Genomic DNA, 17,898 nt, shown 5'->3' with positions numbered 1-17,898 from the left:
GTAGTAGGTGACGAAAGCCTTCATTTTCAGCTACATTGTAGGGCCTCATATCCTTGCATTTAAAAAAAGCGATCGCGGACGTAATGCTAGTTGCTCTTTTGGAGTTGTGGGCTAATGTCGGGGCGAAGAAGTTCTTCATGCATGGGGGTGAGAGAGGCTGTTTTTCTTCAGCCAAATTAACGTTACTCTCCTCGATTCCGTGTTTTCTTTTCAGATTAACTGACAAGTTTGTGGTGTTTCCCGAATATTTTAGCTTGTACAGGTAATGTGTACACATAACATGGGTTTTATTTACCTGACCATCTTTTTTGGAAAATACAAAATGTTTCCAAACCCACGATTTGCGCCCAACAACAGCGTCAAAATGTTCAACGTCTGTCTTTTCCATAGTCTTTTCGCTGCTACCGCCGCTTTGTTGCTCCATCTCATTCGCAATCCGACACACAAGTGACAGGCAGGTGAGAAAAACCAAACGCGCGCTTTGGCGGAAATGCGGAAACGGATGTTACGTGAGGACGTGGTGGAGACTGTCAAAATAAAAGTATCTCATATCGATATTTTGTGTCTGACATCATTGCATCGTATCGTTAGACTTTTGATCGATACATCGATCCATATCGATGTATCGTTACACCCCTACTTGTCAGCATTAAGACAATCACTCACATCATGGTCAATAAAAGTAGTATCACTTTGAGTGTCGAGTAGTGCATAGACAAGTTTCTCAGTAGTTGGATCATTTTTAGATGAAACACAGACTGGTATCACCATGGATGTGTTGGATGAGCCTTCACCTGCTACACTGAGTGACGTTGCGGCAGCACCTCGATTTGTCTCTGGTTTTGATGTAGACTTTTCTCTTTTATAGTTGTCATCATGCAGGGCTGTTGGATGCTTTCCCTTACAGTGGTCACAGAAATGACGATGACTGCATTCTCTCACGCTGTGGCCGGGTTTAAGGCATCCGTAGCAGAGTTTCTTCTCCTTTATGTAGTTGCGTCACTCAACCAACACCATCTCAGTGAACTTGTAGCATGCATGAAGCTGGTATTAATTATCTTGACAAAGAATACATGAAGTCTTAACCTTCCTCTGTTCTGACTTGTGGTTTTCATTGTCATTGACTGTTTGAGTGGTAAGAACACTGGCCTTGTTTTTCTTCACCAACAAAGGGTATGAAAGGACGTGTAAGGAACTATCTGATTAAATAAATAACGTGTCTGGGTTAGACAGGTCAATTTAGCTCAAAAGGAATTATGAATTAATTTATAGGGAATCACTTAAACGATTCACTTAAACGGCTCGCAAATGACTCGTCCAGCGTTCATTTGAACTGACCGCAACTATCAGCTCTAAAACGGATATAAATATCCAAACTATAGTGAAGCACTATTTATTAGCAAGGTAACTTAGATCAGCAGTTTAAGACATTAAATCTGTAAGCACATAACACAAGACAATTATCTTTAAAATATAAACAAGACTTTATTGATTATTTAATAAAGCAAGCGTTTAACTTGCGTCACTGGTGTTACATTGCGTCAATGGTGTTACTGCATGGGATATTGGTTGTTCTGGCATCAGAGTTGCCCAGTTTCATAGAATATTTGCTTTGTATCTACCTAACTGTTGCTGCATTCATTAGTAAGCATTTTAAGGATATGATCATTCAATTTTGATCACTCAACCTCAATTATTTCTAATGTTACAACAAAACCACAATGGTAGAAATAGAAAAATGTCACACAATATAACTTTACACATACCTGGTTAAAGCAAATTATTACTAATCAAGACAATTTCTTAATATTACATTAACTTTTTCTGTCTTTGATTATGTATGCAAATTAAATAGTCAAATTACATTCTGGAAAGCCTGAATTGTCATCTAAAATATAGGTGACACCAGTGACAAAAGGGCAGCTCAAGCATTTTTTAATGTAATGTAGTAAAAATATAAAAATACATTAAACTGTCATTTAAGTTGATATATAATGCTAAGAGGTTAACTATTATCGGACTATAAGTTTTGGTATAAAAAAAAGAAAAAATGTCTGTTCAAAAAGCCACCATTTTCATAGAATGACCCAGGCGGGTTATTCAATTTTATCTCAATGCACCAGTTCAGCTAAGAGTCTGGAGGTAGGCTATACTTGCGTTTGTCTGTGCGTTTTTTTGGGAATTCCTTTTGTCGGTGTAAGAGGGTGTTTCCCGGGTTCGTTGACTGGCGGGTCCTCGTGCCTGAATAGATGTCTCTGGGCAGCCAATCACGTGGTGTGTTGGCGATGGATGAAAAGTCTTTGCAGTTGAAAGCGGGCTTTGCAGTCAAATCGTTTAAACAAAACTTTGCAGCAAAACTTAACTTAGAACCGAGACTCTCAACGGAAAAGAAAAATAAAGCTAAGAAACAGAAAGAAAAGTGAGACGAGAGTAGTTATAGATGGCTTGGATGAAGCTGTTTAACCCATGGATGTTCTTCTGATCTTGTTTGGGTTCTTTTGTCTGCTCGTCTACATGGTTACTCGTCTGTCCGGTTCGTCATGGCTTCTCCATGACTTCTGTAAACCTGCTCTAGCGAACAAATTCACAAAATAAACCTCAACCCAACTTAACAAAGTCTTCTACTAACTCTCTACTGGCTTTTTCGGGTCCTAAGATTTTAAACTCAATGGTTTATCCAACCTCTTAGATGATTCTGACCAATAAGACATTGTGTTATTTGAGAGGCGGTATTTTCATCACCTCTCATCGTAAACCATGTGTTATCTGTGATCCCTTTACTTCTCCAGCTCTAGCAGAGAAAATGGTACAGTTTAGACATGATTCCTATTATAAGAACACGACATATTTTACACCGATTTCACTCAAGCCTTCTTATGAATTAAGAACATATGATCAAACTGATAGGAAACAAGACACACTTTCATTCAAACATCTAATAGTTATAACAATTACATGACTTGTATGTGATCTAAGCACAATAGACACATTCAGAGGTGGTAGATACAATATATGATTATGTAGTTGAACAATGTTTGATTAGAAGTCCGTCAATAATTGTTTTGGGATGATTTTATATATTTTTATATGTAAAATCTCAGTCTCTGTGATTTTAAGAGATTCCCACCCTGGGGTAGTTCATGGGTCCTTAAGGAGGACGAGGTTTGTTTTAAATCATTTGTCATGGGTTCAAACAACCTCTGCCGTTATCTTGGTGGGTTCTGAGCCGTGCCATCTCTGAACCAATCAGTCTTTTTCAAACTATCTAACTTTGACCAGTTCTTCCTCTATTTAGACTCGTCTCTTTGAAGCTTGCAGGGCCATAAAGTCGTTTTGTAGACTAGCTGGAGCCAGGATCTTTACGGTTCGGAATGCTGAGTTTTGTGTGGCATTATGTTTGAACGAATCACTTGGAAGAATTATTTGTGTTTGGTTCACCTTCAATTCCTACAGACGTAATGGGATTGCAAGCAATCTCAGCTTCAGTTGTTGTGAATCTAGCAAACTCCTTGAAACTTGGGAATTCTTGATTTTCATTTAGACTTTTTGTGACTTGTCGGTTCCAGCGCAAAGCTGCCCAGTCTGGTAGTTTGTGAACTAGCTTCTGATTTTCTACACAGTCATTTAATATGTCGAGACCCTTGACATGAGGAATGGCATCTTGACAGGTGTTCAGAAAATCTGAGAAGCGTCTCAGTCCTTCAGCGTCCTTTGATGGAATTCTCGGCCAGTTGGTGAGCTTCTCTCTGAATGCTCTCTGAATGGCGAATGGCTGGCCAGAGTGACGATTTAGTTTGTCCCAGGCGTCTTGATAGGCTTCATTGTCATTTCGGTAGGTGCTTAATTATCCTTTTTAAGAGCTTTATATGATTTCAGAGCGAAATGTGATTTTCATCCTTACTTCCGTGGGTGCGTCTCACCAACTAGTCCCCACCTTTAGATGCGAAATTAACGTTCCACTAGGAGGCGCCAAAATAAAGGACTCATAATATTAACTAATAGAATAAAGCTCTGAAGTGTTTACCTTATTTACACTTTCCTTAGAGATAGTTACACTAGACGTTGAGTTGTTGCCGTAATATAAACTGTGACTGGAATTGTCTGTTAAGGACAACTTTGTCTTCTGAGGCTCGTGGCTGATTGTACCTGGTGCTCTTCTCTTTTGTGCTGGTCTCCATAGCGCACAAAGTACATCATGGAGAGGTGACAACCAAACAATGCCTTTGTAATCTCTATCGGTGGCCAGGGATGGATGTTCATGTTCATGAGCCTGTCCGTTCTTGCCACCACTGCATGAAATGGGGTAAAATTTTGTAATATCTGGCGATGGTAATCTGTTGTGTAATTTCAGGTATCCCGGATGTATGCTGAAAATACCTGAGCCAAGTTACGTAGAACAGTACATTTTCAGAAATACCCAGATACTTAGCGTACAAAGACATATACAGGAATCCATGACATTTCATGGACATACACAGATGAAACACTGATGGCTGTCAGGTGTGAAGACCTTTCATATGTCATTGACCAGCAGGTAAGGTGCTTGCTGTGTCCTTAGATGGAGGGAGGAGGGTGTTTCACAAAACAGCCTCAAAATAGTCTCAACACTACTGATCTCTAATATAGTCATTGTTATAAATTTGTTCAGCCATTAGAGAATATATCTATGTATGATTTATAATTTGAAGGCATCCTCTCTACCCAACTTAATTTTTCTTTCCATATTATTTCACAGAAATGACAGACTGATCTCATGAAATGGCGTATGTATGACACGCCAATTCGTATTTCCATTTTTGGCGTGCTATCAACACGCATAATCGCTTTTCAGCGTGTTTATCAACGCCTTTGACTTAACGTTATATTACTGTATTATGTATATTTAGATATATGACCTACCCCAACCCCGTCCCTAAACCTACCCGTCACTGGGGTTAATACCATTTATGAGTGTTCTCCTACCATCCTAGGGAAAAAAAGATCGCTCCACAGATGTAAATATAGATTTTGCTTCGTTTCGCTCGGACATTTAACGGCGTACACATACACGCGGAATCACTCGGACATTTAATGGCGTAGACATACACGCAAAAGATTTCGGCGTGGACATACACGCGGATAGCTCAAAATGCGTATAGATAACACGCCACTTGACTTGAAAGTGGCGTGTATGTTTACGCAAAGTCATGATGTCATGTTGGAAATGAAGACCTGGTCCTTTACTAGTGTAGAGGACAATTGTGGTTTCTCTAGTAGTATCTAGCAGTATTGTCATGTATTCCCTGTGTGTTTTGTTATTTCCATAATTTGCAGCTATTATGGGAGTGGCTTGATGCAGTGCAGGCGATGGAGATAACTTTAAAGGGTAACTAAAACCCTGCTCAGAGCCTGCCTCCACACACTGGGAATATTTGAAAAATGCTGGAAAAGTGGGAAGAGCCCAGCGGAGATAGATGGGACGAACCGAGGGCGGGGCTGAGCCGGGGGGATGGTGGGGGGTCCCGCAGTGACGGATTAATTGACAGCTGCTGTCAGACTCTGATGGGGCTTTCACACTGGCAGTTTAGTTTGGAACGGGGCACGATTCGCTTAAGAAAAATCGCTAATGTGAATGCTGTCATGTGGACCCAGGTGCGAACTGGGGTACCGAACCTGAGACTACCTGGAGGAGGTGGTCTGAGTTCGGTTGCTCCAGAACCGTGCTGCGGTTCGCGTTTATGGTAAAGCAACACGGACTCGGGTGCGTTCAATCAGGGCAACAAATTAATGGAAATCCATCTCCTTTTGCAAGCAGGGGAAAGACACCTTATGTGACACACACACACACACACACACACACACACACACACACACACACACACACACACACACACACACACACACACACACACACACACACACACACACACACAGTAAACCTGTGTTGTTAACTCAGCTATGCATAAATAGCACCGAATTAATAAAAAACACAATATATTGACCGGCGTAGTGTTTTCTGTCATGCGCCGTTGTTGTAGGGAGATACACAAGGTATAGCTATGAAATATGACAAGAGTGGTTTTGATGAAACAAGATGTTTTTTATACTGCCAAGGGCGTGGTAGCTCATACCAAGGGCGTGGTCAGCTTGGACCTGCTTACGTCACCTGCCACCGCTTATGTCACCTGCCACCTCAAACATCCAATAGGAAAATTCAACTGCAGTAACCACAGTTCAACCTGAAGAGGGCAGCACTCCAATTTTACACCATATATTGTAGAATTAAAACACTTTATATCCAAATGTCAAGAAAGTTACTCAAATCAATGAACAGCACTAATAAAGCCCCATTCTTACAGATCATTAACTAAAAAAAGTTGGTTTAGGGTTTAGTTACCCTTTAAAAAAATATGCTGTCTGCTATCCAATTAGAAAAATGTTCTTGACCCTTACGAAACGTACTCGGTTACTTACTTAACCTTGGTTCCCTATCGAGGGAACTCGCGATGCGTCGAACGCTTTGGGAACGCCCCCGGCGTGAATGCGTCTGAAGCATCTATGTCAACTAGTCCAATGGAAAGAATGAGCGTCACGGGCGGGTGACGTCATGACCAGGAAGGGATAAAAGCACATCCGGTGCAAACCGGCATTAGCTTCTGTTGCCTCAGCAAGCGATCTGTGTTATACTGTCTCTGTCTATTTATTGTTGTCTGTTGCAAATATATATTGGAAACGTTATGGCGAAACAAATGTACAAGCAGTGTGCTTCTCCCTGCCCGCGTTATTTAACAGGTGGGGACACACACAAGCTTTGTGTCATTTGTTTGGGAGTGGAGCATGCGGTCTTAGCCTTCGAGGGGGCTGAGTGCCAACACTGTGAAATGCTTCCGCTTCGCATGCTCCGCTCTCGCCTGTCACTCTTTCAAGAGTGTGGGCAGGCTCGCGATCCTCAGGGTACAGGACCCGCGTCTGCCGAGGCGGCACGGAGAATGCATTCCTGGGGATCGCAAAAGGATCTTTTGGAGGGGTTGGAGAAGGGTCCGAGGGCCTTTTCTCCTTCCTTACCCGGAAGATCTAGTGCTCTCCTCCCGGTGTCGGATGCCCGCTCTTCGGCTTCTTCCGCCCGGGGAGAGAGCCCTCCATTACTTCATTGCTCTTCCTCCGAGGAGGTTGATGTTATGAGTATGGAGAGTGAAAGCACACACACTGTCGAAGTAGATTCGCCATCTATTTCCCCAGCATATTATGAACTGGTGGAGTTGATGTCTCGCGCTGTCGATAGATTAAATATTGTATGGCCAGCTGAGAAAAGGGACGCTCGTCTAATTTGCTTTTGGGACAAGCGTCCCTTTTCTCAGCTGGCCATACAATATTTAATCTATCAACAGCGCGAGACATCACCTCCACCAGCTCATCACATGGTGGGGAAATAGATGGCGAAGTTTCCTTTCTTCTACCACATCATCTCCACCACGAGGCCTCCCCTTTTTTCCCGATTTGCACAATGAAATCTCTAAATCGTGGAATAAGCCATATTCATCACGTCTTTTCAGCCCTCAAGTTAATGTGTATTCTAAAATAAGAGGGTTGAAAGGGTATGGTTATGAGGCGATGCCCCAGGCTGAACAGACACTAGCCAGCTATCTGTCACCTGGTCCAGCATCGTCACTTAAGGCCTTAGCCCGCCCACTAAACCACTTAAAGCAACATCGGTTTTAGTGGGTAAAGCTATACGGCAGCAGGTCAAGCTGTAGCGTGTCTACACACTATGGCATTGCTCCAGTGTTACCAGGCTGACCTGCTGGAGGACCTGGATAACAGCGAGGGAGTTGGTCCTGACGAGGTTCGAGAACTTCGTCGGGCCACCGATCTGTCTCTCAGAGCTACTAAGGAGACCACCAGGGCAATTGGGCGGTCTATGGCAGCCCTGGTAGCTACTGAGAGACATCTATGGTTAAATCTGGCCGATTTAAAAGAGAGAGACCGTACCTTTTTATTAGATGCTCCGCTTGAGCCTTCGGGTCTCTTCGGCGACGCAGTTCATGCGGTCGTCGAGAGATTTCAGGAATCTAAGAAGCAATCTGATGCTTTTAAAAAGTTTCTCCCTCGCCGTGTGCAGCCCCCTGGGGCTGCTGGGCGTGAGCAGCCCCAGCCATCGAGCTCATCATATCGTGTGCAACAGAAAGAGAGTGTTGTGTCTCGTGCACCTCCACAGAAACACTGGGAAAAGGCGCAGCACTCTCAGTCGAAGTCTTCTATGTCGAAGCCGGATCCTAGGACCGTTCTTCAGGCGAAGAAGACTTCGGCTCAAAAAAAGAGGTCCTGATGCCACTGGCGTCAGGCCTGGGAGGACAGCCCCGACCGAAGTGAAGCGGTGTACACCTCAGTATACGGTGCCCATTCCACTTCGGGGTCCTCACGAGACCGTTCTGCCAACCCTGCCACCCCCGGTGCTTCAGGGCACAGCAGTCTCCAGTCTGCGGCACTGCATCAGTTTCGCACTCTCTGAGGGGGGTTCTAGAGCAGCCATTTGAGGTAGTTCCTGCCATTATGTTTCAGGCTCCAGAACTGTCCGTCTCGTTAACGCCAGAGACCAGCCTCGAGAGGCTGGTTCCCTTAGTCGATTTTCTGGCAGCGTGGAAGCTACTGCCAAATATTTCTCGGTGGGTCCTGCGGATTGTAGAGAATGGATACAGAATCCAATTTGGTTCTTGTCCTCCTCGATACAATGGGGTGTTGCTCACAGTGGTGCATCCCGAGCAGGCTCTGGTAATGGAGCAAGAGGTAAAGGCCCTGTTAGCGAAGGAAGCTATAGAACAGGTGTACTCATTTGACCGAGAGTCGGGTTTTTACAGCCGTTATTTCATTGTTCCAAAAAAGGATGGAGGGTTGCGTCCCATTTTAGATCTTCGTCTGTTAAATCGGTCAGTTCAGAAACTCAAGTTCAAGATGCTGACACTCAAACAGATCGTGACTCAAATCAGATCCGAGGACTGGTTTGTCACGATAGATCTGAAGGACGCTTACTTCCATGTCTCCATCCTCCCTCAGCACAGGAAGTTCCTAAGGTTTTCTTTCGGGGGCAAAGAATACCAGTATCGGGTTCTTCCTTTCGGTCTAGCTTTATCACCCCGCACGTTCACGAAATGCGTAGATGCAGCTCTAGCCCCGCTCAGGCTACAGGGCATACGTATTCTGAACTACATCGACGACTGGCTGATTCTAGCGGAATCAGAGCAGTTGGCGGTTCGGCACCGAGGTGTCGTTCTCGCTCATATGCAGATGTTGAGGCTCAATACCAAGAAGAGTGTGCTTTCTCCAGTACAGAGGACCACTTTCCTTGGTGTAGTATGGGATTCAGTGACGATGCGGGCCACTCTATCGCCCGCTCGTGTAGCTGCTATCCTGACTGCCACAACAGGGCTGAGGCTAGGCCAGTCACGCACTGTAAAACAGTTCGAGAGATTGTTGGGTCTTTTGGCAGCAGCGTCCAACGTGATACCTTTTGGCCTGCTGTACATGAGACCTTTACAGTATAGGACCTTTACAGTTTGGAACCTGTGGGTTTGGCCTTTGATGGGGCCCAACTAATAGAGAGTGGTCTTTCAACTGAGGTGGTTGAGACCATTCTAAGCTCCACAGCTCCAGCTACTAGGAAATCATATGCGCTTAAGTGGAGAGTTTTGGCACGTGCCCCCTCATATTTTTCCTCCCTGATAATTTTTTTTGTCACAACTTTATTCCTATTATGCTCCATAATTACCAGAGCCTATAACGACTCAAATGTATTCTTCTGGATGTGTAATAAAATCGGTCAGCATCAGCCCGCTCCTTTTTCCTAATATGGTGTCTGTGTATATCAAATCTAGAGCGCTATACGCGTAGCGCCCTAGAACCTTTGCTGTGTATGTTCAAGCAACTCACTCGTCTCGCATGTTGAGCTGGCAATGTTTTACAGATGGTCTTGAAGTGGTAAGTGGGCAAAGCAACAAATCGGCATTGAATTAGTTATCGGATGATATTAAAAGGTAGTGGGATTATTTGTGGTTGACCTGGAAACTTTAACTTGATCAAAAAGTTATGGAATTGATATTAGCTGCGAATTCAGAGCATTAACTTAAGTTGTGTCAGTGTAACGCAATCGATAGCTAGTCTAACCATAAACTAGTTGGCTAACGTTACTGCCTGCCATATAATTTGTACTCTTTACAAGTTCCTTATTTAAAATATAATAATGAGCAGTGTAACTACAGTATTTCAATGATTTTACTAAAAGTAATGTTACATATTACATTTGATTTACTTTTTTACATTTCTTTCAAATATTAACCATTTTCAGATAAACGGGGTAGTGTTAACCTAATTCAGCACTGAAATCTGTCAAACTTATTTCAAAGTCTTTCATTACATATTAATATTAAAATAACTTAATTTTAGAGCACCACAAAGTCAGACCTCGGCACCTTTATGTACCTTTAATGTAAGATCGTTCTTAGGTCACATACCAATTTAAAATCATAACATAAAAACTGCAATGGTACTGTTTTTAAAATAATGTGTAGTAGGCCTAAGTGTACAGTAAGTGTGTGTGTAAACATGCTTTAATGAAGTACACTTCAAAAGCTTTTGAATTTGAGCTTACAGTTCTTTCATCAACCTGTCTTTTACATAAACTTACAAAATAGATACTTTAACTTAGTCCTCAGATAGAGGATTGAAATGGTATGTTTAGCAGCCAGAATTAAAAAAAAATTCAGGGGGAGAAACCCCCTGACCCCTCCTAACATGATCCATATCACCGTCAGACAACAATTGCAACGTCTCAGATTGTGCCCCCCCAGCATTTTGGATTGCATGACGCCCCTGATCAGTGGGATCCGGTTAACTGTTCTGTGAACACAGTACTCGAGTTCCTGCAGGAGCGCTTTACGTCAGGTCTATGTCCTTCCACGCTCAAGGTCTACGTGGCGGCCATTGCGGCTTACCACGCTCTTGTGGGGGGTACATCTTTGGGTCGAGACCCCCTGATTACATATTTCCTTCGTGGCACACTGAGGCTGAGGCCTGCAATTCGCACTAAGGTGCCAGCTTTGGATCTTGCTATAGTACTAGAAGGCCTGTCTAGGGCTCCATTCGAGCCCTTAGATTAGGTTTCAGAGAAATTTCTTACACTTAAGACTATCTTTCTGGTAGCTATTTCGTCCCTAAAGAGAGTTGGAGATCTTCAGGCCCTTTCGGTTTCCCCCACTTGCCTTGAGTTTGCACCGGGGATGGTCAAGGCTTTCCTATATCCAAAACAGGGATACGTCCCTAAGGTGCCGACCTTGATTCCGAGGCCTATAGTGCTGCAGGCTTTCTGTCCTCCTCCTTTTACTTCTGTGGACCAGGAAAGGCTGAACCTCTTGTGTCCAGTGCGAGCACTGGACACTTATGTTCATCGGACTTCTTCATGGAGGAAGTCCGACCAGTTATTTATTTGCTTTGGATCTCCTTAGAAAGGTCTTCCAGCTTCTAAACAGACGGTTAGTAAGTGGATAGTTGAGGCTATTTCACTTGCATACGAGTAGTCTGACCAGCCGTGTCCTTTGGCGGTCACAGCTCACTCTACTAGGGGTATGGCGGCTTCTAAAGCCTTATTATTTGGGGTTTCTCTTCAAGACGTTTGTGATGCAGCAGGCTGGTCCTCACCGCTCACATTCGTTAGGTTTTACAGCTTAGACCTGGATGCTGCCCCAGGTTCTCAGGTGCTTAGAGCTTAGCTACAACAGTCTGACACTCGGTTACTTGTAAGTCTGGCGTTTTGGGTATTCTCGTTCCCAAAGCGTTCGACGCATCGTGAGTTCCCTCGATAGGGAACGTCTCAGGTTACGTCTGTAACCATAGTTCCCTGAGAAATGGAACGAGACGATGCGTCACCCTGCCATACTTCCTGCATCCCTGTGATCGGCTTGCTTCGGCAATTTTTCGAAGCTAATGCCGGTTTGCACCGGATGTGCTTTTATCCCTTCCTGGTCATGACGTCACCCGCCCATGATGCTCATTCTTTCCATTGGACTAGTTGACATAGATGCTTCAGACGCATTCACGCCGGGGGCGTTCCCAAAGCGCTTGATGCATCGTCTCGTTCCCTTTCTCAGGGAACTATGGTTACAGACGTAACCTGAGACGTTCAGTAACAGCAAGCAGATGGTCAGTTCTGCCATTTGATTAAATTACTGGATTTTAATTTGCAAACACAGCTCCACTCTTCGTGGGGTTTGGACTTGATTAAGTTACTGATTCTGATTCTCACACGCGGCGCTTTTCTCCAATTAGTAAACAAAGGAATGCCCTGTTTTACCGAAATGTGACCAAAAGGCGCCGCTCTGGCTGGAGATCCCACAGGGAACTCCCCGTGGGATCTCTCGCAATAGCCACAGAGTTACCCCATATAGTAGGGAGGAAAGTTCATAGTGGTTTGGGCTCAGCTGAGGCCAAATCCACTAGACAGAAAGGACTTGTGCCAGCAGAGCAGGAACTTCTAGATTGTAGAACCTGGTAAATGTGGACGTCGAGGACCAGCCGGATGCTGCACAAAAAACACCAATGAAGATCATTGGACCAAGCCCAGGACAAGGCCATGCCTCTAGCTCTTACTCCGATGGGGCATTGTAGGCCAGTTGAGGAGTAGGCTGGTGCAATTACGTCCACTCTCCATCTTATCCTCTGCTTCGTGACTGGATGCCCTTTGGTGCGGCCTCTGAAGCATACAAAAAGCTGTTCTGCGTGTCTAAAAGAGACAGAACGCTCTAGGTATATTCTGAAAGCCCTGACTAGGCAGAGTAAATGCAGCTCACGTTCATCCACGGAGGGAGCCATTGCTGAGAGCGAAATGACCTGTACTCTGAACGGAGTAGAGAGCACGTTAAGCATGAGGCACTCCATTTCCAAGCATGAGGCACTCAGAGAGAGTGCTAAGGGCTCTAAGGAGCCCTCCATTTGTGCCACTCCAGTCAGTCGACCAGCAACCGCTGACGCTAAAGACCATACATACTTCTGCTAGCACTAGCATCGTTCAAGTGTGTAGGTAACATACAGGCAATGTCACCTACACACTTGAACGATGCTAGTGCTAGCAGAAGTATGGTCTTTAGCGTCAGCGGTCGCTGGTCGACTAACTGGAGTGGCACAAATAAAGGCCTTAGAGCCCTTAGCACTGTAGACAAGTCCCATGTAGGGACAGTGAGGGGGCGGGGTGGAATCAGCCTCCTGGTCCCCTTCATGAAACAAACCACAAGTCTGTTTCTGCCTACAGTTTGGCCAGCCAGAGGGGCATGGAACGGTGCTATGGCTGCCACATAAACCTTAAGCGTGGAGGAAGTACATTTATTCATTTAGCGGACGCTTTTCTCCAAAGCGACTCACAATTGCTATGTTTCAGAGGTCACACGCCTCTGGAGCAACTAAGGGTTAAGTGTCTTGCTCAGGGACACTTTGGTGTCTGGCAGTGGATTCGAACCCGGGTCTCTCACACCAAAGGCATGTGTCTTATCTACTGTGCCATCACCACCCCAGGAAGTGTGTCCCTTATCCAGCAGCTCCTGTAGGAAAGACAATATCAGTGATATGTGACCCGTCACAGAAACCAGGGACACAAGTCGGCAGCACAACTTTCGAGCAAAATGAGAAAGAAGAGTTTTTTTTTCAAAATTGGTGATTTTAAATTTTTTGGAGAATCTGTTAATTGAAATCACGAAGAAGCCTCTCCATGTTTGAGATAGCAGTATTGGTATATTTAAAAGCTTACATTTTGAGGTTGAAATCGTCTTGTTTTCGGAGATTCTAGCATGCAGTAGGGGCGTGGCGTGTCATTGTCTGTGTGTATTTCCATACTGAATAACCCGGCGCTTTTGCCCCCGCCCTCCAAGTGAACCGCATGGCTACTTATTATGCTGTGCTCTGGCCGGCTCTATCTGATATCAAAATTCAATGGAGATGGATGCCGCAAAGATTGTCGCAGACGAGCTGAACTGTCTGGCAGTTACACCGAAAATGTTTTCGCCGCACTTCGTGGGCTCGGGAAACTGAACCGGAGGTATGGGCGCGGCGCGCGCGCCCTCAGTGCTTGAATACGGCGGCTCGGCTTGCTGACAGCGGTGGCTGGCTGTTTCATATGTGACGTCCCGATTGCTTTGAATGGGGAACGTTTAGTGAACAGGGAACAGAGTTAATGGACTGGCAACAATCTCCATAGAACATGAACTGGCACAGAGAATCGAAATAGAGGATGCAGTTAATACCTTTGATGCGATGAAGGCCTGCCGTGCGTGTTTCTGAAATGTAAGTTAAGCTTCATTTGCTCTTTAGTCGTTATTTAAGATGCTGAACCTGCTGATGATATAATGTGCTTGCGGACATTTCATTTGTGTGTGTATACGCACATAAGAAAGTGGTGTAAAGAGATTTGCAACAGTAATTTGAGGAGGTGAAATGTGATTATTTTTGGAAATTCCAGAAATGACTGCTTAAAGAAAAATGCCAGCAGGCATTTGCCTCCTGCATAAACTTTAATATTGTTGACATTTTGGGCACACAAGCTTTGCGCACTAGACTTATTGGTCTGTGTGTTGTTGCTGGTTTTGCGTTATATGTATATGGCATATTGGTCTTTGTGTGTTTTTGCTGGTTTCGCGTTATATGCAGGCTATATGGCATATTGGTCTTTGTGTGTTGTTGCTGGTATGTTGCAAATAGAGGGGCAGCACAATTGTTTTTCGCCTAGTGCGGCAGAAGTGCACTCATTCGAAGTGCAAAAAAAGCTGTAAAGCACATGGAGGAGCTTTACAGGGGGTATGGCTTATCTAAATGAGATGTAAATGAGCCCTATTGTCACCCCCAGCAGCAGAGAGAGGTGAGAACTGCACAATCTTTAGAGGTCGTTTTCTCATCTTTGAGCTTTTTTAAATGGCTACTTTAAAATGGCCACAACTTCTCCAAATATTATCAGATTTCCACATGTTACACATCGTTGGAAAGCTTGGAGATCACACTTTCAGAATCTATGAATAACTCAAAATGCCCCAGAATTGACTTGTGTCCCTAGTTTCCGTGACCGGTCACATATGTCACAAAAGAGGGGGTCTGCACTCCAGGCTGTGCACCAGGCGGAGAACACCGACCATTTAAGGGCATAGAGGCGTCATGTAGACGGGGCTCTAGCCTCAGAAATAGTGTTTAAGATTCTCTCAGGGAGGTTAATAGGCTCCCATCGAGAGGCCAAAGGTGCAGTGCCCACAGCTCGGGTTGGGGGTATCAAATCGTCCCTTTCGCCTGAGAGAGGATGTTCCATCTCAGAGGGATGGGCCACGGGGCTGCTGTGAGCAGCTGCGCCAGTTCTGTAGACCAAGATTGGTTTCTCCAGAGGGGGGTCACAAAGAGGACATTTTTGTTTTCATGTTTGTATTCCCTGATTCTTCTGATGACCTGAGGGATCAGGCCGCATGTGCAGCAGACCTAGCTGAAGTACTGGAGATGCAGAGGCCATGAGGCCCAGCATCCTCTGAAAAGACCTAACAGTGGCTGGGGCTCTGATTTTGAAGCAGGCTATTGTGAACCCATTCTGACACTCCGGGGATGGCCTCCCAGACCTCGGCCTGCATGGCAAGGCGTTCTGTTAGTTCGAGCAACAGACCGCTGTGTAAGAGCCTTGGGCTTGTGGTAAGTGGAAAAGGAAAAGAGCTCTCTTTTTGAGTATGTTTGTATTTTATTTTGCTCTTTCTAACAGCATTTATTTGCATTAAACGTGAAAATGAATGGGCCCAGAGGCTGCAACAAACACACTGCCTTCAGCACCGAGAACTGAACTGGGTGCTAGGGGGCATAAATGAGGCTTTTTGGAGGGTTGTCCGGCCGCAGAGAGACATAGCCTCCTCCTCTTCCTTCCTGGCAGACCAGCACAATTTCTGAGGCGCTGGGTCCAGCGTTATCTTAGGCTGGGGTCCCTGGCGCTTTGGGAAGGACTGGAGTTTTGCAGAACACTGCCGAGGCTCAGGCTGTGGTGCAGGCTGAGCGGTCGAGGGCGTGGGCTTTAAAGCATGCTGATTCAGCGCAGCCCTGGGGCAACCCGGAGCATCATGGGAGCTTTGAACGCTTGGGCAGGAAGTATCGCATAGTCTCGGGCGACTTCTGTGGCTTGGGGAAGCACTCTGCGAGCCTTCAACAGTGGGTTTGAAGAGGCCGGTGGGGGAGACTGGAGAGTCCAGGAAGGCAGTTTTGTCAAGTTAATCTCCTTAATTTCCTTAATCTCTGTCAAGTTAATCCACAGGTGGCTCTCCAGCACCACCATGCTGGCCATTGATCTCCCAATAGCCTGTGCCTGCATTTTAGTAGCACGCAGGGCCAGGTCAGTTTCGTTGTGCAGCTCTCTATTTGTGGCCAGACTCGTCCATGCTGCGGAGGAGTTTGGCCTGGTAGACCTGTAGCACTGCCATAGAATGTAGTGTGGAAGCTGCATTTCCAGCCGAAGAGTAGGCTCATCCAGCGAGGGCTGAAGTGGTCCTGCAGGGCTTAGATGGATGAACCACCTTTGTTCTCCATCCGATGGTCGTGGGCGGGCAGAGCTGCATGGCCACAGCTTCATCGAGGGGGGTAGCTTCTCATAGCCTTTTTCTTCTGCGTCGTCAACACTGGTGAGAGCGTAGGAAGAGGAAGTTAGCAGACGGTCAGAGTAGTGGTCGTGCCATGACTTCGTGAGCTTGTTGCGGACTTCCGGAAAAAATGGCGCTGCTTGCTGAAGAGGGGCCTGATGGCACCCCGGCAAGAACCACTCGTCTAACCGGCTGCGTGTGGGATCTTCAGGAGCAGCCCAATCCTATCCAAGCTTTTCGACAGCGTCGGAGAGGACGTGGAGAAGCTCGGCGTCAATCCCAGCTCTTGCGTCGGTTGGCTCTCTAAGTAGCGAGGGGGTGGGGTCATCTTCTGAGCCCGACCAATCCTTGGCGTCAGAGGCCGCCAACGACATGCTATCGTCATAAAGATCCGCGTCGGATCCTCCGAACGAGACCATACCACTCGCGCTGGCAGAGGGGCATTGGTCTGGGCAGGAAAACAGCACAGGTGAAACCTCTCTTTGTGGAGGGAACGTGGCACGCGGGATGTGAGCTGGCGTGAGCTTGTTCGACTCCGAGGCTTCAACCCCTTTGCCCCACTGTTATTTGTGCCCCGATGTGAGGGGCGGGTTCGCTTTCTAAAAAGAAAATGATCCGCGAATGAAGAGAGGAGAGACCAGCTGGTCTCTGTGAGTGCAGCCTCAGCGTAGGATTTCCCCAGGCACGAGACGCACTCACTGACACTGTGCTGTCTTTAACGTCTTTAACGCCCTACACGAACCACAGTGGTGCCGTGACATTTGCATCAATGTTGCAATTTGCTCTTTAAGAAAATGAATAAGGCTATTTTAGAATCGCTGGATGGCGGCAGGAGATCGCTGAATCCGCTGCTTGCAGGCGCAGAGCGGCTCGCAAGCAGTGGGTCGGGATCGTCGAAGAGCTGATACCGGCACGCTGATTCGGCTGGATCCTCTGCTTTGCTGGTCAATGGCGAGAAGGCTTGAATCCTCAGAGTATCAGCGAAGAGAAGTGTCGTTACTAAAGGAGAATTGATCTGAGTATGCTATGCCAGATCGCCTGCTTTTATAGCCAGATGCCACATGCCATATTGGCACGCTCTGGCGGGCTTCTCTGCCATAGGCTCGTGCAGCTCCGTTGCCTCGCCATTGGTTTGTTTTATTAGTCTGCACGAAACAATGGCCGTGCAGTTTCACCGCGTGATTAAAAAGGCTTCAGAATTCTGAGAAAAATTTGTTTTCCCCATAACAGTGTCTAGCGACGCAGTACAAGTAAAGTATCGACAGGGAACTAATTGATGCTGTTATGTAACAAA

General features: G+C 45.8%; 1 long non-coding RNA gene across 1 annotated transcript in view; it reads right to left on the bottom strand.

Moving 5' to 3' along the window:
- The window catches only part of LOC143751585 (uncharacterized), a 121,923-nt gene that overhangs the window by 103,741 nt on the left and 284 nt on the right, over positions 1–17,898 (bottom strand). The window lies entirely within an intron of this gene.

This window comes from Siphateles boraxobius, unplaced genomic scaffold (genome assembly GCF_051911475.1).
Source record: "Siphateles boraxobius isolate OS27281-9 unplaced genomic scaffold, OSU_SipBor_1 26, whole genome shotgun sequence".
Classification (NCBI taxonomy): Eukaryota; Metazoa; Chordata; class Actinopteri; order Cypriniformes; family Leuciscidae; genus Siphateles; species Siphateles boraxobius.
This window is presented reverse-complemented; position numbering and strand designations above follow the sequence as displayed.